The 23,853-nt window shown below is 43.4% G+C and overlaps 1 long non-coding RNA gene across 7 annotated transcripts in view; it reads left to right on the plus strand.

Annotated features, from left to right (window-relative positions):
* Positions 1–5,981: 5,981 nt before the first annotated feature.
* LOC118657717 overlaps positions 5,982–23,853 on the plus strand; it is a 67,735-nt gene continuing 49,863 nt past the window's right edge. For 3 of the 7 annotated variants that reach the window (XR_004968098.1, XR_004968099.1, XR_004968100.1), the window contains exons 1-4: positions 5,985–6,116; positions 7,774–7,975; positions 10,445–10,635; positions 11,647–11,820. This is a non-coding gene — a long non-coding RNA (uncharacterized LOC118657717). Of the gene's footprint in view, positions 6,117–7,773; positions 7,976–10,444; positions 10,636–10,844; positions 10,938–11,646; positions 11,821–23,853 lie in introns of all 7 variants that reach the window. The other 4 variants (XR_004968103.1, XR_004968104.1, XR_004968101.1 and 1 more) reach the window with 4 other exon arrangements.

Consider the following 23,853-nt stretch of genomic DNA (forward strand, 5'->3'; position numbering starts at 1 on the left):
TCTTGTGCCTCCGTTTCCATAACCACACAGCACCTCTTTCAGTAGGGCGTTGTTAGAATTAGATAGAGTTTTTTTCAATTAAATTTATTGGGGCAGCATTGGTTAATACAATTACATGTGTTACAAGTGTAGAATTTGGTGATGCATCATCTGTATATTACATTGTGTGCCCATCACCCACAGTCCGATCTCCTTCCATCACTATATATTTGATCCCCTAAACCCTTTACTACCCACCCCACCCCTGTTCCCTCTGGTAACTACAGTACTGTTGTCTGTGTCTATGAGTTTTTGTTCATTTGTTTTTCTTGTTTGTTCATTTGTTACTTTCGGTTTTATATTCCACATAAAAAAAGAGGTAAAGTGTCTAACATAGGCTGCTGCAACTTTCTAACATACATGAGAGCCTGAGAACTACAAATTGCGATGCTGAATAAAGGGGGCGCAGGGGGAGACTCAAGCCATGGCTTTTGGTTATTGATGTGAAGAGAACTGTTTTTAGAAAACTCTACCTATGCTACATAAAGCTTTTGGTATTTGGCAGCTCCCATATATTACCATGATTACTTGCTATGAACCCAGTAATGGTTTCACACCAGACCCCACTCATTGGGTAAGCTTTTGTCTTGTCCTTTTACCATTTCTGTCGTTCTCTGTGACCTTACTCACTTTTCACTGAATGACACTTAGCAATTTATACAAAACACTTTTCACTTACATGATCTCACTTCATCTTTATGGCAGATCTATCAGGTAGATGCTCTTCCTATCCCCATAGTACAGATGAGGAAGACTGAGGCTCACATCCAGGCTGTGATTTCCCCAAGGCAGCATGGATTTTCTATCTCTAAAATCTGTCTTTGTTTGTTTGTCTGCTTAATGTGACAGATACCCCTCCAACTGTCCACTGAACTGTTGTGTTGATAAAGGAACCGAGGTAATTGTGCCTTGGCCACGTGGAAGATGCTACATGTAGGGTGTGGGGTTTGGGAAGCAAGGGTGGAGGACAGAGGAAACTAGGATGACTTAACTTTAAATCCTGGCTCTGCCCACTGGGCTAGTCACCTAACCATCTCCAAAACTCCGTTTCCAGTTACTTACCATCTCTTGAAAATGTAGAATAATTGTTTTTACTCATGGGGGTGTTCGGAAGATTAAAAGGGATAGAGCATTTGCTCATTAATCTTAGCTGAAAATGTGCTTAATTATGAATTACTTCATCTTTTATTGCTTGCAATTGATCATTAATCCACAAAACACCTATTTATCTTTAATGCAAGGAGGATGCCTCTCTTGCCAGCTTGTGGTAGATGTAGTCGAGTCCTCTGAAGACTTGAGGAGCTTGGGCTAGTGGTTAGAGAGAGAGGCTGAGTCACAAAGACTGTTTCCAAAGTGAGTCACTTTGAAACTAGCATTATGTCTCAGTAAGAGTCAGAGCTTAAAAGCAGGGAGACCCATTGCAGGGGGCGGGGTCGGGCTTGGGGTTGGGGATGGGATGTCTGCTTTCTGTGGTGAGCAGCTCTGTAAGAACCACGTGGTTTTCACTGGGCGAGTTGTTTCAGTTTACTGTGGCTTCTGACGATTACATATTTCCAGATTCTTTCTTTTACTCCTCAAAGAACCTGTTCTTGGAAACATCAGCCATTCTCGCTGTGTGTTCTTAAATCTCTTCCCCGCTCTGGGCCTCATTCACACATGTTAAGTGTTGGAATTGTGTCTGCTGTCCCAAAGGTCTATTGTACTTTGACGTTCAGTCCCTCTGGAGTGGAGGCTGGAGACTCAGGTGAGTTCTCTCTGTGCCAAGGAGAAAGAACGACGCGATCATCCCACCCATCTTTTCCTGGATTCTGACGCATCACCCTGTGGTCTCTGACTGGTTCCCAGGGCACCTCATGCCAGCCAGTGTTTTCCAGCCTCCCTCCATCTCTGCCATCCTCCTGGTAGGAGGAAAATGATGCTGGTGCTGGAGAGATTAAGCATTTGCAAGGGTCCAAATTTCCTAAGGGCCACTTGCTTTTCAAGGCCCCAGGTGCACGTGATAGCTCAGGAGCCAGATGGATGGCCTGGACATCAAATAACACCACTTGTCCGGAGTCACTTCCCATTTATGGCTTGTTGTTATGGTTACCAAATAGATGCACATATATGGAATTATATTTCTCTCTCTCTATCTCATGTTTTTAAATAGTGAGGTGGGGCCATTGTAGGATTAGCTTAGAGCTATGAGTCACTGCGTACATGCTCCTATTTGTCTTAGCATTTTTTTATTATTATTACTGAAGTGTGTGAGGCCCTGTGGTATGGAGCCAGGCTTGGCTACCTCGCCTCCAGATGGCCTCCATGATCCCATATATGTCACAAGCATCGTGAGGAATGGCTATGTAGCCTTCAGTAATGTTAAATTTGGGCCCAGATTTCTGTATACCTGACCAGTTTGCAGGCTTATAATGGTTGAAAAGTTTTCAGAAAGGGGCAGATGGAGAGAGCACTGAGTTGGGAATCAGGTGTTTAAGCTCACATACTAATCATAATATAAATTTGGGTCAATGATTTCACCCCTTTAAGAGAGGAGGGTGACTGGGAAAAGTAAAAAAAAAAAAAAAAAAAAAAAAAAAAAAAAATTAAGTTTATCTAGCTTGCCAGACCAATTAGGTGGTAGCTGTCTGCTGTGGTGCGCTGAGAATTACAGACATCACTTGGGCCCTGGGGAAGAAGATCTGGCAAAGTGTCAGCACAGGGGCTCTGTGTGCAGACGCACGGGGTTTGATTAGCAATGTCTGCCCTGGGCTCTTAGGGCAGGAATGTCGGGGAAGTGGAGTGTATGCCATTCGAGCACCAGATGATCTCTCAAGTCCCATCTAGCTCCAGACTTTGCACAGTTAGAAACTAAAGGAAATTAACTTACTCTAGATCTGTCACCACTTCAATTCTCTCAGTGAGACTTGATCCCCAGAGCATCTAATGGTCCCACACAGCCACATTACCGGCAAAGCGAATGTCTCTGGGACTTCTGCACAGTACACATTAGATCAGATTAAAAGCTCCAAACAGGAGCCATTGAAACTCCGAGCCATTATAAAAGAGACGTCCTCTGCAATTCTCAAGGGGCCTGAACATAGGATGGGTGAACAACGGGTGCCCTTTGGGGAAAAAGTCTGTTCCAAATACTATTTTCACACTATAAATTGCAAAAACCTCTCCACTTCCCTTTGCCCAACCCCTCCCCGCTCTTGGCTCACGGTAGGGCCACGTGTCTACAGGGGTAAGAAATATTGCCAGTCATAAAGTTGAGGCAGCCTTTTGAGAAGTCTAAACAATGTTTGGATGGAAAGAGGGGGAGCTGGCTTGACAGAAAGTGATGTAGGAATCTCTGCTGCATACAAGCTCCAATAGAGCATCTGGATGTTTGAGCTGCTAAAAGGCTGAGCTAATTTCCCCTAAATTAATAAAAGTATGATGGGGATAAAATCCTCTCCTACTCTGGCCCAGCAGGCCCACATTTGGGCAGTTATCTGCAGGTCTGAGCATCACTGGTCAGACGGTGAGATTGTTTGGAACCATATGTGACCCAGCACAATAGGAAGGTTGAGGCGAAGAGGAGGACTGGGGAGCCACTGGGGGTATCAGGGTTCTCTCTGGTGTCTCATTTCAGCTGTCGCTGCTTAGCTCCATTTCCCCCTTTTACTTATTTTTTAAAATGTAGTTTATTGATTTTTTACAGAGAGGAAGAGAGAGGGACAGAGAGTCGGAAACATTGATGAGAGAGAGACATCGATCAGCCGCCTCCTGCACACCTCCTACTGGGGATGTGCCCACAACCAAGGTACATGCCCTCGACCGGAATCGAACCTGGGACCTTTCAGTCCATAGGCCGAAGCTCTATCCACTGAGCCAAACTGGTTAGGGCCATTTCCCCCTTTTAGATGGGACTCCGCCAAAGTGGCATAGCTTGGGTTCTCTGGGAAAAGAGCCTGCGATGGAGATTGGCTTGGAGTGTCCTTCAGAACCAGAGCTGTGCGGGGAAAGGAAGTGAAGGGAGCAGGTGGGCCGCAGTGTCTCACAGAGAAGACCTCAGCCCACCCCTCGGGAGCTCTGGAGCTGGGAGAAAGGCCTTCAGGTCTCTATGTTAACCACCCACTGGATGTGGGCTGGCTCTACCCGGGAAGGGCATAAGCATGGGCAAGGCAGCTCCCTTTGCCCAGAGGAAAGACTCAGCTGCCAGCCTCCAATGGGTAGCACTGGTGGCACTGGGGTAGCAAATGTCAGTGTCTCAGACCTGAATTTGATGGCACGTCTGGGTGGCCCATCACAGTGCCCACAACAACAAGGCCAACGACCTTGGCCACCAGTGACCCTAGATTTATATAAATATTTTTTTTTTTAAATATATTTTTTCCAGTAAAACTGAGGAGCTCCTGATCACTACTGCTATGGAAGCTTTTCAGCTGTAGCATGTAAGGATTGCCCACGAAATGTCTGCTCTTATGAAAATGATTTCGATGGTGATTATGACTACTGAATTCGGGCTCATCCTTATGCACTCCACTAACCAGAGTGTCTGGCTCACAGACATCATTCCAAAGTCATTTGCTCATAGAATGGATGGTTTTAGCATTCATTATTTTTTATCAAATATTCTCTTGCATGTTAAATAACAGTCCTTTACACCTTTTTAATATAAAAATCACACTGAATTCCTGGAGGACAGAAAACAACTTATTTTTCCTTTTATTACTAGTCTGCTTTCTGTCAAAGGCGGATAGAATTTTATCACGTCGTTTGTTATGGTTTCTGCTTTTGTTTATCGCCTGAGTAGTTTTTCTTTGAATTTTTCCAGTTCTGCAATGGCAGGATGAACTGTATTTAATCACAGAGAATAATCCTCTTACCACATGGATGAATTCTACTTGCTTAGACTCAGTTGAGAATAATCCCAAATACAATAACGACTTAACGTCATTTTCTTGTTATTTAAAAACATGGAGATTTTGGGTAAAAATTTGAAGGAAAAATTGCCTGTAATAAAAATTCTCTTTTTTGTGGTAACAATAACAGTTCTTTAAAACTTTCCCCAAGTATTCCCTTGATTCATTAGTCGGTTTATATCTCTCTTTATTTTTTGGGTTAATTTTAGTCATGTCTAGTTTTATAAAGGTTCCGCATGCCACTTGAAAATTTGTCACAGATTATTGTCTTTTATTATCTATTAATTCATTAAAAACAACAACAAAAAACACGAGCCAGTACTGAGCCAGGTTTAGACAGTGAGGAATGAGACAGGCACCCTCCCTGTCTCTCAGAGCTAATAAAATTATAGAAGGCATTATTTTAGTTCATCTGCAGTAAGTGTTGCAAAGGTGCACTGGGAACAGATGAAAGTTCCGGGAGAACAGCTTATCATAAAGGCATGCAGCATATCTACGTTTAATATGAATCAGCCGGTACTAAAGGAGGTCTAAACATTTTTTATTTAAAACACTAAATCGGATCCCTAAGAAAACTGAGGCCCAGAAAAGTTTGGTGACTTGTAGTGTGCTGTTAGAAAAGCCAATATTGGCATTTAAATCTGAATTATATTTAGCATTCTTTTCTAAACTATGCTAACTCCCATAAAACACACACATACACATACATGCACACATGTATCTATACTTATATATACAGGCATATGATATGTAACTTAAATGATTCAAAGGTACATTTTATGGACTATGAGTGCATTTAAATTTTGGATTGCACCCATACATGAAGAACACATTGTCTATCATTCCAGCTCTTCACCTATGTCATCATAGGCCACCCCAATTCTTTTCTGGAAACAGTGACTTGCAGCCTTTCCTCTGAGGTGGGCCATGCAGAAAATCCATATTTATGGGTACAGACAGTGCCCCCTCTTCACTGTAATGCTCTCCTGGAAACTATTGAACAGCAGCTCACCAAACAGCAGGTTTAATTTTCCCAATAATGCCATCATTGGTTCTTTCTTGGTAAACAAAGATGCTGCGTCAACCCAGGACTGAGGTTCCAAACAATCTCGCCGTCTGACCAGTGACACTCAGACCTGCAGATAACAAACCAGTCAAGGCCAGGACCAACAGGAGGTCTGAAAAGCACAGGTACAGCCATCCATGTACTAACATTTAGGGTTAGTACATCATGCTTATTTCCCTAGCAAACAGTCATAAATACCTTGTGGCCGTTGATTATTGCAAGGCTCTCCATATGCTATAAATAACACATACAGAACATTCAATGGTTGACAATTTGCTTACGGAGACAATGAGAAAGTAAATGGGGTTTAGGACCAGCTGCATGGAGTGTGAATCTTGATGTCATCACTTCTAGCCAGATCACCTGGGGAAGTTATATAATCTCTTCTGAGACTTGTTTTCATCCTCAGTAAAGTGGGAATGCTACTTACAGAAAGGGTATATTATGAGGATTAAAGAAAGTGAAGAATACAAAACACCAACCACAGTGCCTAGATATTGTTGATACTCAATAAATATTAAGTGGCCTACCTCTGCCTTTTCTCTTAATTTATCAAATATAGCAAACTGGACGATGGTTCGAATGACTCAGATCTCTGAGAATAACTACTTTGATCATGTTGAATGTTTTCTGGGAATATTTTTTAAAAATACTAAGCCAGTTGTTTTTATTTCAAATAACCCCTAATAGTACCTCAAGTTTTTATAGCGCATAGTTAAGCAAAACATAATCTGATAGGAATATACTATTTATTTGAAAAACAAAACAAAAATCTATCTTATTGAGAAGGGAAAAATACATGTCTCAAATCTAGGCCCAGATTGGAGCCAAGCCAGAAAAATCACAGCATAGATTATATATTGGCCATGGATTTAGGATGATTAGAATATGAAATAAGGGAAACTCCTGCCAGACCAGGACAGGGAGTGGTACATATAAACCAGAGGTAAGGGTGGGAGGCAGGTGGAAACACTTCAAAAGGCTTGAGAGATATCAGAGCAGGGGGTGGATCCTGGGAAGTGGCAGGGAAGGCCTGAGCATCACAGTTGCCAAGGCACATGGCTCTTCTGCCACAGGGCAGATCAGTAGAAGAGCAGTGCTCCAGGGAGGTGCCTGGGGGTGAGGGTGGAGGTGGGAGTTGGGGGAACCCTGGTCACCTCAGTTTAGTGAGAGTTTCCAGGGCCCCAGAGGCAAGTGTGGAAGAGCTGAGTGGTTTGACAGCCCGGAAGGACTGTGGCTGGGCTGGGAATGCCCTAGATTGCAGACATCTCCCAATCAGAGTCCACAGGCATCGGTGGAAGTCAGTAGTGGATGCCAGTGCCACACCCACAAACCAGGTGGCAGGAGTCACATCCAGCTGAGGCTAGTGGAGGGTGCCCAGCATCTGGGGTCAAGAAAGCTCAGTGAGGTTCTGGATTCCAGCCCACGGCTTTGATATTTCTCACTCCCCAAACCAATGATGCCATGCCTCCCCCACCCCCACCCCCACCTCCAGGTGCCATCGCAGGAGGAAGGGGCATGGAGAGCCCAGAGTCAGGAATAGTCCTGAGATGGCATTTAAATTATGCATTGCTTCATTTTGTATCTGGAGTGGAAAAAATAAGTCCCAAGTTTTAAAAGAAAATTAAATTTGTGTGCCTATTTTATTTTATTTTAATTTTTTTTGAGGAGAGGAAGACTCAGAAAGAAAATTGAATTATATTAGAAAAATAAATAAATTCGCATACTAGCATCTGCCCTTTTGATTTCTTGAGTGTGATTCTTATGCCTGTTCAAACACAGGCCTTCACCTTTCCTCAGCTGATCAGCAGGAAGAAGCAGCACCGTTTAGTGTGAATGTCTGCTTGCCTGCTGGCTTCCTCCCCCACTACCACGAAGGAGCCCGAGGAGGCCAGCACTCTGTGCTACTCACTTCCCCCAGTGTAGACAGGACTTGGCACATGGCTTCTGGTTGCTTGGAACGGAATCTTAGCTTTGCCACTTGGTAGGTATTTAACCTCTCAGACCTCAGATTCCACCGGGAAGATGATGACACCTGCTTGTTTTGGCTGCTCGAACGAGAGAATCTCTGTAGCGCTTATGAAATGTTTGTTATTTCTCTTATCACCACTATTGTTCTGAATCCTAGTCTCCCCTTCTCTGCACCGCTTCTCAGGAGACTTTTCCAAGGCCCATGTACATAAACTTCAGGCAACCTGCTCCCTGACAGCAGCCCTTGAACCCCAAAGAAAATGCAGCTTAAGCTCAAGTTGGGTCTCTACATAGAACTGATTCAATTCCAGTCATTTAGAATCTGAGCCAAGTATTTACTTAGCTTAATGGTTTATATTATTATTCAAATGACACAAGCTCACGATATAATATTCAGGCAATCTAAGAACATTTCCAATGAAAAATGCACCTCCCCCTCTCCTTAGAACCTCCGTCTCACTATCTTTCTTAAAATTTAATTATTTAATGTATTTTTTTCTATTTTTACTGGATTTATTGGGATGACATTGGTTAATAAAATTATTTAGGTTTCAAGTGTATAACTCTATAATAATACATCATCTGTATAGTGTATTGTGTGTTCACCAACCCAAGTCAAGTCTCTTTCCATCACTATTTACCCCCCATTTACCCTCTTCGGTCTCCCCCTACCCCCATTTCCCTCTGGTAATCACCAACTGTTGTCTGTGTCTATGAGTTTGTTTGTATTTTTGCTTCATCCCTTCACCCAGCCCCCTAACTCCCCTCCCCTCTGACAGTTGTCAGTCTGTTCTCTATCTGTGGACCCAGAGAACATTACGCTAAATGAAATAAGCCAGTCAGAGAAAGACAAGTACCACATGATTTCACTCACAGGTGGAATCTAATGAACAAAATTAACGGATGGATAGAATAGAAACAGACTCAGTCTCACTGTCTTGGGGCAGCTGCCTGCAGCAGTCTCTTGCATGTTCTCCCGGGAACCTCTGATGCACATACACTGGTAGACATGTGTGCTTGCAACAGGTCTGAGTGTGCTCCCCGATTCTGGTATAATGAATGTCTCTCCCCCAAACATGAAGGCTGATAGCAAATGAAACCTGTCATGCTTGACAGAGTGCCTTCCTTTGGGCGTGTAAGACTCTTAGGAGCAGAAAGGGTATAACAGTGGGGAAGACCTGACTTAAGGGCCCACCATCATTATCACATCATTATTACGTCATCATTACTGTTGTGGCTGCTCCATGCAGTGGATGCCATTGGTCCTTCAGATGGGCTCAGGGTGGTCCTCATGCCCTTTTCTGCCCCAAGCCCAGGCTCAGCTACAGACACCCTCTCTGTGTCTCTCGTGAATGCATGGCTTAGCCAGGGGTGGGCAAACTTTTTGACTCGAGGGCCACAATGGGTTCTTAAACTGGACTGGAGGGCCGGAACAAAAGCATGGATGGAGTGTTTGTGTGAACTAATATAAATTCAAAGTAAACATCATTACATAAAAGGGTACGGTCTTTTTTTTTTTTAGTTTTATTCATTTCAAACGGGCCGGATCTGGACCGTGGGCCGTAGTTTGCCCACGGCTGGCTTAGACCATAACCTACAGACATTTAGCAGTCAGTCCTCCAGAAAGTTCCCTGAAACAACTTGTCACTACTTAACCTCAGGGAAGCTACCTCTCAGCTGAGCTGTTTCCGTTCTTTAATGCAAAGCCCGAGCTTCCATGCCCTGTGGGAACACTCAGAAGAATCCCCTAGATGCCTAGGACTGGGTGTGGTTTGTCTCTCCTCATCCAGCAACTTTTGATTTTGGCTGTAAGACCAAGAGCTATTGACAATCCAGAGCAAGAGAGCCCTAAAATCCTGTTTGAGAAAAGAAGAAAAATGGGCCAGGAGCAAGGAATACAAACGAAGAGACACAGCTCTTGCTTTCTTTCGAGTAGTTTACTGTCTAGAGTGGAAGAAATTTAAAAAAGGTTTTAAACAGTGTGCTAAGCACTAGCATAAAAGGATGCACAGTTTCAATGAAACACAGTGGCGATCTCTAAATGAGATTTGGGGGGAGGCATCCTGGAGGGCTTTATGGAAGAAGAGATACATAGATGCAAACATTTTTAAAATATTGTTTAAAACAATAAAGCAGTTAGTATTGAATGAAGTGTTCAGACATCAGAGTTGACATACCTAGGCTGCCATTCTGGCTCCCCCATTTGTCAGTTGTCTGACACTGGGCAGGTGACACGCATAACCTTTTAAAGTCCAGTTTCATCATCTACAAAATGGTGATGAAAATAGCACCTGCCTTATAGTGTTATTGTGAGAATTAAAGAACATAAAGCCCATGCAGTTCTTAGCCTGGGGTCTGGAACACATTTACTCAATACGTATTTATTTGTTATTACTTTTATTGTTACCGTTGTTTCACACTCTAGTCCGTATGTGGCTCTAATCAGGTTTCCTAAACATGTGGTCTTCTCGATAAATTTCAGAAGTATTTCAGAAAGGCTTGATTCCTTCACCAGGGGAGATGTGGTGGAAGTCACAGACGCACTTGGATGTATGAGGAATCTACGAGAAGGTGCCAGAGAGGAGGCTGTGTGGGACCCTGGGTGAATGCCAGTCAATCGGAATTTTTATCTGGAAACCTCCCTGTGATTTGGAAACGAAGCTAGAAGCCAAGGTGGGAAAGGGTGGGGCTGCCCAGGGCTTTCAGCATCCCTGACCACTTCAGACCCCGTCCCTGCTCCAGTGCTTGGCCGCGTCAACAATGAGCAGGCCCCACCTTCTCTGGACTATCTTCTCCATCTCCGAACAAACACAAACAAAGTGGAAGGAAGGAAAAGACACAATGGGCAACATGTTAGGAAACACTTTTTATTTTTTTTTCAGAGTTCTTGGCAATGAGCAAGCTTTTCTGTTTTGGGGTACAATTATTTGGATATTTAAAATATCAGAAGGTCACAAGAAGAACGCTTTATGGAGGTCTGACAAAACCAGTCCATCTACCCATTTTCTTGATGAGGAAGTTGAGATCCAGACAAGTTCAAAGAGGAAATGGAAAGAATCAAGGGTGCTGAGGACTGAAATCAATTACCTGGAGGATGTCTAGAGGGTGACCTCACAAGGCTGACCGAGGACCCACGGGTGACAATGTTAGGAAGCCGATTTCCGTCAGGAGAAGAGGCTCATAACCTTCAACGCTGCTCAGAGGCAAAAGGGATGCACCGTGGGAGGCTGAGCCACCACCTCAAACGCTGGAGGGTGGAACCAGTGAAGAGAGGAGAGGAATGGGGGACCGGGTGGCCCTCGGGAGCCCTTCCTAACACTGGGCTTCTAATGTGCTTCAAAGCAGCCAGTTGAGCCGTGGCTGGGCAGTTCAGTAGGTTAGAGCATTGTCCTGATACTAGGACACCAAGGTTGCAGGTTCGATCCCTGGTCAGGGCACATACAAGAATCAATAAATGCATAAATAAGTGGGACAACAAATCTCTCTCTCTCTCTTTGTCTCTCCTCCCTCTCCCCCACCTCCCTTTTCTCTCTCTGACTCTTTCCCTTCTTCTTTCTTTCTCTAAAATCAAAATTTTTTTTAAAGCAGCTAGTCAAAAGACATTGGGATCATTATTATTTGGGCAATTCAGGCATTTACATTTCAGTGATTCAGTACATTTCTGGTGGTTTCCGTAAATTACAGGTAGACACACTTGCAATTGTGAAGTTCCCGTGTTCCGGAGGTGGAAAGATGTCAGAGAGGGTCTTTGGAGCTCAAACACCATCGCCTTTTATTGTCTGTGAGCTTTGGGGAAACTTGCTGGCCAAGTCCCTGTGTCCTCACCTGGAAAACCGGCGGCTGTGTTGACTGAATAAGGTAGTGTATGTGCAGGTGCTCTACTAAATTGCTGATATGATTAATAATATTTAAAGATAGAAACTAGCAGTGACATATAGGACCACGCAGATAAGACTTCTGTGTGCTGAAACTATTTTTAAAAATAATGATTTTCCTTCACAGCTAATTCAGGTCATAACTAGTATCTCGAATGATTCATGTCTTTCATGTGTGTGCAGACAGAGATAATCCCTATATTTTCCAGGTGAGTTTTTTCCAGCTGGGAGGGAGCTAGGCATGTAAGTCACCTTACAGGAAAAGGAATTTCTATATAGAAAAGCCTAATATGCAAAGTATTCCCTCGGGAGTTTGACCAGGAGACTGGGAGTTCAATCACTCACTATGACGTGCACTGACCACCAGGGGTCGGCGCAGAACAAAAGAAGCTGGGGAAGGAAGGCCCCAGCCGGCAGTCGGCCCTGATTGCCGGCCAGGCCTAGGGACCCTACCCGTGCACGAATTTCTTGCACTGGGCCTCTAGTCTTGTAATAGGCTTGAGAATGGCCAATGTTTGTTGTGACAGAAACTCCTTTAAAGTCTTTCTATTAAGATTCAAGTCCAACATCTGGAGCAAAAATCCTGTCTCCATCACTTAGCTATGTAACCTTGGTCAAGTTAGTTCAACTCTTTGAAAGCAGATCTTCTCATCTGTAAAACATAAAGGCTTTAGAATAGTAGCAGGAACAGAGTAAAGGTTTAATAACTCTAAGTGGTTATTATTGTTGTTGTTGTTGTTGTTGTTATTATTATTATTATTACTGGTGTTGTTTATTTTATTATTAGAAGTTGGTACCCAGAGAGAAGAGGGGGTGAGTCCAGGGCCAAACAGGGAGGTGTACACTATGAAGGGAATACAAGTTTGTTTTTGTTTTGCCCTTGCAGGTTAGTTCTCTTTTCATTACAGCCCCTCTGGTTTCCAGTGAGCAACCTGTGTTCATAGATTCAGCTTGTGAAAGCCATCAAGATATTGATCAGATTTCATACCTCTAACCCTCACTTCTACCAGCTTCCACTTAGTCCCGCCCCTTCCACGAAACCTTCCCGTCTATTGCCCAGAGAAATATTGACCACTTCCTCCCCCCTTAGAAATAGTGATCATAAAAACAAGTCCAAGGCATTTCGCAAGACTTGTCACTTCCCAGCCCTGGACTTTTATTTCCCCATTTGTAAATGAGAAGAATGTCAGAGAGTAAATAAACAATTGACTGTTGACTGGGAGCTGGGCAATGTGCTAGATGATAGAACCAAAGATGACGTAGACCAGCTCCCTGCTCCCAAAGATTTTATAGTTTTACTGCAAGAAACAGGAGCGGCTACAGATAGTTAAATGTGAAGTTAGAAGGACTGTTATAAAAACATCTGCTCCCCAAGAAAGAGATTCTCAACTGAGATTTGAATGAATAGGTAGAAAAATGATTGTATCAAGGGTGTGGGGAGTTAGCAAAAGTGAAATTTGATTTAGGTCTTCTTAACAGAAAGGGAAGAAGGAAAGGAAAGAGGAATAAACAGCATGCCCAAAGGCTCAGAGGTATCAAGAAATAGAATAAAGTGGTTAGTAATGGCAAAGTAATTCTGTGTGCTGGAGGAAATTGAGGGAGGGCAGTGAGGGCAGAGGAGGCAGTAGAGGAAGATGAAGTTGAAGATGGTCTCTGCCTCCCTCATTAGACTATTGGCAAAGGGAGGACAGATCTTGGTCACCATTTCCTCCTTTTTTGTCCAGCCGGTAAGAGGTGCATTTGCTGAAAAATAAGAGGAAAGAGTCACATGGCTAAGCATTACATGCCATGTTATGGGATTTGGATTTTCTCTCGTACCAAATAGGGGCACTGAAAAACTGTTGAATAGAAATGACCTCAGTAGACTGTATCTTTGGAAAAGATGGGCCTGGAAGCAGAGACAAAGACAGATAGAGACGACTGAGACTGGAAATAGGATTGTCTGTCAGGAGGCTATTTTACTCATTTAGGTGAAAAAGGATAAGGCTCTGCAATCAGTGGTAGTAGTGAAAAGGAAATCTTAAGGGAAGAATTGCTGGAACTTAGCAGGTAGTTGACTGTTGAGAGTGAAAAGCAGGAAGCATCAGGAATTACTGAGATTTCTCTCATTGGAAGTTGGTGAATGGCATTCTGTTTGGCCTGTTGGGTAAAAAGTACCAGTGGATCATCCAGAAAAAGATGCCCCTATGGGCAGCCGATGTCCAAGTCCCTTCCAGGTCTCTCATTGCAACCTGCTCTACTTAATTCCAACATGCACTGGCATCTTTCTAGTAACTGTTAATAATACACCTTTCCTGGACTTCTGAAGCAGCCTTCCACATCCACTCCATTCTCCATGCAGTAACCAGCACACTTTCTTCTGAGACAAAGATAGGAGTATCACATCTCTTTCCTTAAAGCACTTCAATGGCTGCTCATTATAATGTTTCATTCACAGTGTCCTAGATACAATCTAAATTACTAGCATACAAAGAATCAGGGAACTGTGGCTCATACTTGAGAGAAAAGGCAATCAAAGGAGACTGACTCTGAGATGACCCAGATGTTGGAGTTAACAGATAAAAATTTCAAAGCAGCTATTATAACCATGTTCAGGAATGCAAAGTAAAATAATTGTTGTAATACATAAACAAATAAGGAATCTCAAAAAAAAAAAAGACTACTAAAAACTGGAAATTCTAGAGCAGAAAGATATAACATCTGTATATATAAAAAGCTAAGTGTCCAACCAGCCTACCAGTCACACTGACCACCAGGGGGCAGACGCTCAACACAGGAGCTGCTGAGCTGCAGTGACTTGGCAGCAGCGGTTCTCGGGTGATGCACCCCGAAACCAGAGAGGAGGGAGCCCAATTTCTTGTGGTGCCATGCAATTCCACCTTCGGCCGTGGGTTATGTTGTTGCTGGGACACTGTTGGACCCGAATCTGGTTTACTGCACACTTGTGTTTGCATTCCACTCCCCGTATGACAGCAACTTTGCAGAGTGCCCTCTTGCACTCCAGGACCCCTTGGGGGATGTCAGAGAGCCAGTTCCGGCCCAATCCCCACAGGCCAGGCTGAGGGACCCCACCTGCTGAAGGGACCCCACTCACTCCACAGACATGGGGGAGGGACCACAGGAAGTTGGCTCCAGGGTGTGTCCGGCCCACCTCGCCCAGTCCCACCTGCCAGCCACCTTCTAATTAATTTCCTTTCAATGTGCATGAATCGATGCACCAGGTCACTAGTCTGAAATAAAAAATGTACTGGATTAGTTTAACAGCTGATGAGAGATTACAGAAAGAAGATTCCATGAACTTGGAGATAGAGCAATAGAAATAATCCAATCTAAAGAAAAGAGAAAAAGGACTAAAAATAATGTAATATATTTTTTGTGCTTTGTGGGGCCATATAAAAAAAAGGATGAACAAAAATATAAGGAATATGAGAAGGAAAGAATTAAGAGACTAGAACAGAAAAAAAATCTTTGCAGGAACAAATTTACAGATTCAAGGAGAACAGTAATCTCAAACTATTTAAAATAAATACAAAGAAAAACATACCTAGGCATATCATAGTCAAACTGCTGAAAACAAAAAATTAATTTTGAAACAGCACATTCCACCAGGGAACAACACTAGAAACCACCTCTGACTCCTCATTGGTGATGATGGATTCCAGAGGAGAAAGAGGCTCTGCCCTGAAAATGATAAAAATAAAAGAGAGAGAGAGAGGAGACAGCAAAGCTAAACTTGTCAACTTAGAATTCTACATCAGTAAAAGCATTCATCCTTCAAGAATTAAGATGAAATAAAGATATTTTCAGGTAAAAGTAAACTAGAGAATTTATTATCCACTAACCTCTGCTACAAGGAAAACCAAAAGAAGTTCTCCAGGCCAAAGGGAAATCACAACAGATTGAAATGTGGCTCTCCAGTAAGAAAAGAATTCCAGATATGATATAACAGGACAGTATTTTTTTTAAAGCATTTTTCCCTCTTAACATCTTTAAAGTACATATGACTATTTAAAGCAAATAATTAACTTTGAATTGTGGGGCTTAAAATATTTACATATGAAAATCTCTGACAACTAAAGCATAAAGGCCCAGTGTTGGGAGGGGGCATAGTAAATGGACTTATGTGGTTGCAAGTTTCTTTCATTTAACATAAAGTGGCACAATATTAATGCCAAGGAGACTGAAATCTTAAAAATGTAGGTTGCAATCCCCTAATGCTACCCTGAATAATAATAATAATAATGATAACAACACCACCACCACCACCACAAAGGGATATAGCTAAAAACTCAATAGATAAAATGGAATTCCAAAATAATTAAATTATCCTTAAAAAAAGCAGGAAAGGAAAAACAGAACAAAAACTAATGGAACAAATTGAAAATAAATAGTAAAACATAGGCCTAGCTCGCCATCAGAATGTAGGCGCTATAAAGACAAAGACCGTATTCACCTATGATTGACCTGAATGAGTGGGTGAGTGGGTGACTAAATGCATGCTCCCTGGGCACCAGCTCCTCCAAGCCCTGGGGTCTCCTCGTGACTTCTTGTGATAAACAGGACTGTATTTTGTATTTGTTTATGTTCTGCTCACCAGAAAGTTTTCGGCATTTTGGGTTTGTAATTTCTTTGTAACTCCTTCAAATGTGTGGAAAGACATGGGCTAAAAGTTGAGTTAGATCATTCTTTATGTTGAAATTACACAAATCTACTCGTCAAGAAAATAAGTTCCTTTTCTGTACATGGAAACTTGGCTGTGTACAGAGTGTTGCCTAAGGAAGCCCACTGGGATTTTCTGGGTTACTTTGGCTTTTTCTGTGAGACATGGATGCAGAAATAGTAATAATAAGCATTTGGATCACATTGTCAATTTTGAATTCAAGAAGACTCCAACTGTAGGGAGAAGTAGAAGGTCTCCAACCAAGGTCAAAGGTTTTTGTGTCACGGAGAATGAGAGGTAGAGGATACTTTTGAGGACCAAAACATTACAGATTTTTCTGAAATGACATTTAAATATTAATACTTGGATACTTTTTTGGAACCCCAAGGGCCTCTTCTTTTGAAGTTGACTTCTAATGGATGTTTCCACTGAGAATATAGTTTTTCCATTAGCAATGAGAGGTGGACTGAATGGTTAATATATTTAGCAACTATTTATTGATGGTTGATTGTGACCAGTCAAGATTTTTATTTTTTCTCAGTTGGAAAAAAAAAAAAGGTGCCTAATTGAGGAACTCACTTTATTAGTCATCTATAGTAGAAAGAGGAACACATTGGGAAATCCTCATTCACCCCTTATTTATCAGATGTCTATGCAAAGCAGGTATGTCGGGCCAGGCTCAGAACTTGAATGTTAGGGAGACCCGTTAGACTTACACATGATAGCCAGGCAGGGGCTATTGGGAGTTTGAGTCCAAAACCAACATGAAGAAAGTAGATTAGGACCAATAGCTCTGTGCTTGGTGGGTCAGAAGGGTTAGAGGCCAGAGGCAGGAAGGACCACCAGAAGGGCACTGTGTGGCTAAAACCACAGGGAAGGAGGCAGGAACACTGCATTGATGGTTTTCAAGCTTGAGATGCTGACCAACACCTTTAAAGGAAAACAGACACTTCTCACAGGTCCCAGTGTTGACCTGCTTCTTTTATTTCAATGTTATCTGCATACACACAAACACAAAAGAGTAGGAATAAATGGCTCATTTGATGGCGTGCGCACTACAGAAACAATAAAAACAAAGTTATAGACTAAATGCAACTGAAATGACAAAACAACTACAATTTACATGGACAAGATTTATTCTGGTTAATTCTGTTTGGCTGGAAGGAATTCTCTGCTGGCACTTACTCTGATGCAGTCCTGGAGGGTTTGCCTCGTCTCCACTCCCTTGAACCTCAGCTTGACCATCAGAGGTTTTCTATTTGCATTGTTGCAAAACAGTTGTTCCCTAAAGTTCTGTGGTGTCATTTGGCTGTCACTTGATGTGCACACATCACTTATTAAGACTGCCTCTTTTTTTTTTTTAATTAGCCTTAACAATTAAGTGTTATTTCTCGAGGCCAATTTGCTTATAAACTCAAACTCAACAAATACAGGCACCAAAATCTCATAAGGCAGTAATGGAGGTGATGCAATTACTAAAAATGTTTGAACGACCACAAATTTCCAATTTATAGCTTTATCCTAAGGTGCTCAAGAACATATGGGTCTCTGAGACTCCACGGGGAAGCTCTGGTGCTACAGGAAGGTTTACTGAGGCACCTACAGCCTCTTTCCAAGGGAGCTGCCCTTTGAAAGCTTCTGCTGCTTAAGTGGCCATGTCCTGTGCCTTATTGCCCATCCGCCTTTCCCCACCCCCACCCTCTGGCCACTGTGGGGCGGGTCAGGAAGGAAGGGTGCACTTGAGCCAAGGGTATGCAATCCACTAGCTGGTCAGTAGCCACATAAAGAAGAGTGAGCTACATTTCCTCCCTCTCACTGCTCTCCCTGAAATTTGGAGGGATGTTGCCATGACAACATGCTTGAATACAGATAGAAGGGTGATGCCCAAAGCGGGGGGACGGGAGGGGGGCGGGGGGCGCTAGAGAGCTATGTGGCCCACCAGCTAAGTGAAGTTATGGGGAAATGGACATCATGAGCATTTTGAATCACGCGTCAGTTCCAAATATGCAAACCCAACCCAGCATAAGTTAGTTTTAAGCAATAAAAAGGAAAGGTTATTGCTCCAAGATGGGAAAGCCAATCATGTCGCCTGGACCAAGTCTTTCACCTTTGGGTGGTTCTGCTGTCCTCTGTGTTTGCTTCTTTCCCAGATCTCACAGGAAGGTAAGAAGGAAAGTGGGCACCTCTCTCCACCACCCAGTGAAAGTGCTCTTCCCTCTCATTCACTCTGGCCAAGTCTACACACCCATCCCTGAAGCCACTGATGGGACCTAAAGAATCGAATGCCCTGATTCACACGCCCCATCCTGGGAGTGATGAATGGTGTTGTCAGAGCCTCCCGAAGTACAGCGACAGAGAACAGGGGAGGGTGTCCCCAAGGGAGAACTAGGAAAAGGGTAAAGGGATATTTGGCAGCCACACAACTTATCCACTGCAATCCTTTCTCTGCTCCCAAGTTTCTTTGTAAAATTAGTATAATAATTCTGCTTTGCCCCCTGCTCAAGATTGCAGTGAAATGAAAGGAGGCAGTGGGTATAAACAGATTTCTAAACTATAAACTACAAAATACATGAGACACAAAGTAATGGTGTTTAAAGGGCTTGCTATCCCTTGTCAAGTCCACCAGGGCATGATTGAGCTGACTGGGCATCTCCAGCCTACCGACAACTTCCCGTTTCCTGGGGGCAGTTCCTCTGGCAGGAATCAAGGGTATTCCCCTCATCTTATTTTGGGCAGCACATGTAGTTTGCAACTATTTCTATTTTAAAGAAGCTGCTAGTGATCTATGGAGTCACTATTCTTTTTTAACATATGTCTTTATTTCAGAGAGAGGAAGGGAGAGGGAGAAAGAAATAGAAACATCAATGATGAGAGAGAATCATTGATTGGCTGCCTCCAGCATGCCTCCCAGTTGGGATCAAGCCTACAACCCTGACCTGGAATCTAACCGTGACCTCCTGATTCATAAGTCGCCGCTCAACCACGGAGCCACACCAGCTGGGCCTCACTCATTTTTAATAGTACAGGGGCTTCTCCATTGTCCCAAGTCTTTTCCACTTTTACGGCTTAGAAGGCATGTAGGACTCATATTTTTTCCTGGGATCTGGAAGGGAAAGAAGAGGAGGGGCACCCTGGGGAAGCCGGCACCCTCTGCATGTGAAAAGCCCCCTTGACACTGAAATGTATGTGATTCAAACCACGGAGGAGCACCACATTCTTTGCGTGTCTTCTCTGGGAAGGTGCACAGTTTGAAGCCAGGGTTGTTAGGGTAAATGGGTGTTTAGATAAGCAACCCCTTAGGAGGAATGATCTGTGTGTGGGGGGAGAGGGGCAGCAGGTTCCGAGCCCAGAAAAACCTCTCACATGGCAACAATAACAGTGAAACTATGGGGCCTGCTTGCTGGGTTTCTTTGATGTGAAAACTGGAAGAAGAATGCCTGAAAGAAGCTGAAAAACTGAGGCATCGATGGGAAGATTCTGGTAGGACTTGGAGTTATAAGTTGGAAAAATGTAGGTGAACTTGAATTTACATCATGATGTTGAATAGAAAGCCCGTCTTCCATTTCAAGCAAATTCAATATATGCTTTTGGCTGCATTTTCTGATAACCTGTGTCACCGTAAGAGTTACAGACTTTGTTCTTAGATAATGTTTAGAGGCAGATGGCTTGGAAATACAGCAATCCCTATGCTACAAACACAAGGTGCCTTTGTGTGAGTAACAAGATGTGGCTGCCCCACTGGACCTGAATAAGAAGGTGCCTTCTCTTGTGGGCGGGTACAGTGCTTTCCCAAAGCCCAGAGCTGGGGTCCCATGTGCAGGTGCAGACTATACACTCCAGGGATCCTAGTCAGTTTGAATGTAAGGGAACAGGAAGGGGAAAAGAGTCACATTTGTTGTTTTAGTTAGCATTTGGGGGGGGCGGGCACCTCCTTAAAGCAGAGGTCCTTAGGGAAGGGTCCTAACGAGAATGAACTGAAGAGACGTTTTTTAGATTTCGGTGCATAATTCTCAACCCAAGAAATTCCTACTTGGGATGTCTGGGGGAAGGGCTAGGCACGGACATCTTGAAAATGCTCCCTGGGATACAGTGATGCTCAGGCCTGGCCTCATTAGCTATTCTCTTGACCTGACCATTGAGCTCACGGGATGCCCCCCTTTCCTTCCTCATTGACTTTGGTGGGTTTCTTGATACCTGGCCAGAGAGAGCTTTAGGAGAGAAGCCTACTCCCCACGTAGGGCTTTGCTCCTCCGTCATGCCTCCCTCCTCCGAATTCTTAGACTGTGTCTTGCTCACACTACACTTATCACCACCTTCTCTATTGGAGTTATTTATGAACACGGCTTATCTCCTCACACACAAGCCCCAAAAAGGCTGAGACTCTGTCACACCCAGAGGTCACCCACTGGCCCTTGGATTGCATCCATCTGTAGATGTATTTTTCTTGGCTCTCGGTGTGCTTTAAACTTTTTAAATTTATTTGCCAGCTTTTAAAATTCAAAAGGTATTCCTCCCACTCCCAACTTTTCCCCTAAATATAATGACCATTGTGCAATGCTTTTTTTTTTTTTTCTGTTGAAATATCTGACGTTCCTGCATAGCTAGGATTGACCGGAGCTGAGCAGCAAGTTCCCCTTTCACATGGGAGTTGTCTTCTCCAAGTCCCCACAGTCCCCACCACTCCCTATTGTCTCACACGGGACCACATCTTTCATTGATATTTCTCTCCTGACACCTGCTAGGCATTCAAATTTGTCACCCTTTTGATTTCTGCACAGTATCTGACTTTCTTAAGTGCTGCCTAAATATTTGTGAAACTGGAAAGTAAAAGGCTAAAGTGCTCCCGGAGGTGGGTGGGTCAGTGGAACCCCTCTCTAAGCTTCCAGGTATGAGTCTGAATGAAGAACCAAAGTCTTTTAGATTTTGTATTGTGGCTTTCCCCAGTCAGGAATTATGAACTAGTTCCTCATTTTTAGGAGCTTTATCTCAATCTGTTCATTCACCATCTGCCAAGTAGCTAAGCAACCTGAAGCTGGAGGAAATGACAGTCAACATGGGAATTTCGGTGAGTGGGTTGTCCTTACCCAGTGGCTCTCTGAGTTCTTACAGAGCAGCCTGCCGGTCACCAGGGCTCTCATAACTCTCCACTGGAAAGCCCCTCCAAGGGCGGGGAGAGTTTTTGTCCGGGAAGATCCCTTTTTACCGCTGCTAGGATCATTATCCCATGTTTTATAGGAGACGTAACTGGAAAAATACCTTCAGCACTCATTGCTGCAATGCAATCTCCTCTCCTCAGTTTTCTCATTAAAATCCCCCCAAGTCTTCCATTGCCGCATCCTAAAGTATAGGACGTGGACCACATGGGACATTTGTACATTTTCTTGGTCTTGTATTCATTTTTCTGGTTGCCTGCTCTTAATGGCCAATGATACTGTGTGTGTGTTTTTTAATATACAGTAATAGCAATAATATTGTTTTTCTTTAAAATATTTTAGGTAAAATATTAAGTTTATTGAAAGAAAAATAAGGAAATAATAGTTCTGATGGAATGAGGATCCGGCAGGAATGGTGGAGTTGTAATGGGTGTGACACTTGTTTGGGAAAGACTGGGTTTTAAGATAAAGTCTGGGCTCCTCTGCCAATGGGCCACAGCCCATCTCTTTGGGCCATTCAGTCCTCCCTTTCACACACACACACACACACACACACACACACACACACACACACACACCGGATAGGCTTCTGGCTTCTCTCGGAAAATCAGGCAACAGTGCCCTGCATTCTTGCCTTTCTGGAGCTGAGAAGAGCTTCTCCTTCTAGTTGTTCAGTTCTAGTTTATTCAGTCCTCCCTTTCCCACTGTCTATCTTAATAGGACAGAAACTTTTTCCGCTTCCTCCAATATACTGGGAGGGCTCCCCACCTTTCACCAATGGTTTCACCACGGCTATGTTTTCTTCCCAGAGAGCATTTGTTATTCTCTCTACCAGGAGCATCCCCTCTGCCCCGCCCCCCAGCCCCCACATTGCTTGTATGACAGGTGCTTTTTATAAGTGCTTCCTAAATATTTGTGAAACGGCAAAGTAAAAGGCTAAAGTGATCCCGGAGATGGGACTCCATTGCAGCTGCAATGTCACCTCTGAGGAGACGCCTCTCACCCACTCTGAATCATAGAGATCTTGCTTCCTGTCTTCTATCTCAGCATCTGACCACTCTCCTTCCTAATTCTTTCCACAACTGTAATTTTAAAAACAATTACTTCCTCCCTTGATTAATAAATATCTCTCCGACTGCATTGTGAGCTCCTTAAGGACAGAGCCCTGGTGTCCTGTTCACCACTGAACCCAACGCCTGCAGAGTGCTGAGCACACATAGATGCTCGTGGCTAGTAGATGAATGAGAGCATATCCTTCCAGCCTTGGTACCTTGGTGAATTCCTTCTCATCCTTCAAGGTCCACCCATCCCAGGAGCTATTCCTCTGAAGACTTCCTGCCCCTCCTCAGCCAAGATGGGCAGTGGCTCTTTTCTCTGGGTCCACAAAGCATCATATAAACACAGAGTGATAGTGTCAAATACATGGTATTGTAACTGGGCTAAGGGTCTATGTACCCCAAAAGACTGCGAGCTTCTTGAATACCCAACCTCATCCCTCTCCACCATGTAGCGGTCGTTCTGTTTCTAATGCCAAAGGAAACAACAACTTCTCATGACTGTTTGTAACCCAAGCCGATGGGGTGGAAAGTGAGCGGGATAACAAAGACAATGAGAAAACAGTTGTTGGTATTTGTGGGATGTACAACTAAGTAGGCATGACTTGCAGACGTATCCATAAAACTATCTTAACAAAAGATGTTACTTCTCTAGAGAACTGTTTGGTTCTATCATAAATCCTCCTATTCAGGAATTTCCAACAAAACAAAGCTTTCATCAGCAGAAATTAAAAAAAAAAAAACCTCCCCCATCTAGTGGTAGCAATCTTGAACTGCAAGACATACCTTCATTATTAATTTATTCTCTCTCCCACTCAGGGGCTATTGATTGGCCAGCTGTTATGTACCAATAATTGATACAGACAAGTCTCTGTTCTCATTTAGTCACTCATGTATTGATCACTCTCTACGGGCAACTCACGCTGTTTGGAGCTTTGGCGCCGTCGGGTTTAGATAAACAGACCCATGTGAGGCCAGGTTTCTTGGTGCAAAGGTCAAACACTGGCATCTCTGGGCTACATACAAGATGTTTTTCTGGCCTGGTCAGTGCCTATAAAAAATATAAACAAGTTGGGGAAATTTAAGGACATACACACAACACACCCCCAGATGGACTTCTGGCTTCTGTGGGAAAATCAGGCAACAGT

Source organism: Myotis myotis, unplaced genomic scaffold, assembly GCF_014108235.1.
Source record: "Myotis myotis isolate mMyoMyo1 unplaced genomic scaffold, mMyoMyo1.p scaffold_m19_p_6, whole genome shotgun sequence".
Classification (NCBI taxonomy): Eukaryota; Metazoa; Chordata; class Mammalia; order Chiroptera; family Vespertilionidae; genus Myotis; species Myotis myotis.